Here is a 1,270-nt window from a genome sequence, read left to right on the forward strand (position 1 = left end):
CATGAACAGCCCTGTGAGGCTCCCGGAGTAAGTGGGAGCACACATTTGACAATCATAGGGAACCCAAGCATCTGACTGCTGGTCCACAGGTCCTTCTGCCACCCCCTAGTCAGACTGTAAGCCCCCTGGGGCACGGACGGTGACCCACAACCTGAGAGTCTCGAATGAGGAAGCAGCCTTCAGTGGCAGCCTGTCAGCCCTGTGCACCAGCCAGTGAAGTAAATAGGATCTACACAGAGATGTCCCATATCTGTTAGTGTCTCAGGAGCCCCTCTGTTTAGCAAATGATAAGGAACTCAGGCCACTGAGTTCTGGGGCTCCAAAGAGAAACCTGTAGCTCCCCCTGGTGGCTGCAGCAAGTGCATGCTCTCAGCCAGCTCCTGAGGATGGGAAATGCATCACATCCTGGTGGGTTTCACTTCTGTGGGGTTTCTTTGGAGGACCTCAAGAAGAGTTCCCAGGGGCAGCAGTAATCATGCAGGGAAAATAAAAACGTTGCAGTGGAGAAGGCCTCAAGTAACCCTGCTATACATCTTTGAAGTGGGCGGAAAAATGATATAGTGAGGGTTTGGAAATGACAGATTGCAAAGTTTTCTAGTGAAGAACCTGAAGATATCACTCTTGTCAAATCAAACAGGCCAGTTACCTGCAGCCTGGGGCTGTCCTTAGATTGCTCCAGAACCATGTTCCCCATCCGAGCAGAGGGTGGGGCTGGGCAGAGGAGCTCAGGCTCTGGGAGGCACCCCAGGATTGGGAGCTTTGCTCTCAAATCTCCACCCCGGGGCTCAGCTAGGTTGCTGCAGCGACCACAGCTGGGGGTTTCCCTTTCAGTGTTAAAGGCTTTTACTGTCTTAAATGAAACTTTGGAAGAAGGGGCAACTTTCTAACCTCATAAGCCCTGCACTCTGCTCCATAGTCTGGAGGAGTTTGCATTTTGTAGTTTGAGTGGGGATGGGAAGGCAGGAGCAGGCCTGGGGCAGGGACAGCGTAGGGTACAGAGACCCAGAGCAGCAAGAACCACAGGGCAGGACAGGAAGGCTGTGGAAAGGGAGAGGGGAGCTGCAAAGACCCGAAGACCTGCTGTCTTTACTTTCCTCTTGCCTGCGGGGTTTGTCACTGGTCTAAAGTTCATTTTTGAAGCCTTAGTTGGATTAGTGTTTCCCAAATTTTAATCATTCAACTATTATTATTATAACAGCTAATGTGAACTGAGTTCTTGGTAAGTACCAGGTGCTTTACAAGTAATGTATTCATGAAGTATTATTTTATA

General features: G+C 50.2%; 1 protein-coding gene across 2 annotated transcripts in view; it reads left to right on the forward strand.

The window, feature by feature from the left end:
• Positions 1-1,270, forward strand: part of HSPA12A (heat shock 70kDa protein 12A) — a 194,121-nt gene that overhangs the window by 58,923 nt on the left and 133,928 nt on the right. The window lies entirely within an intron of this gene.

This window comes from Mandrillus leucophaeus, unplaced genomic scaffold (genome assembly GCF_000951045.1).
Source record: "Mandrillus leucophaeus isolate KB7577 unplaced genomic scaffold, Mleu.le_1.0 Scaffold65, whole genome shotgun sequence".
Lineage (NCBI taxonomy): Eukaryota > Metazoa > Chordata > Mammalia > Primates > Cercopithecidae > Mandrillus > Mandrillus leucophaeus.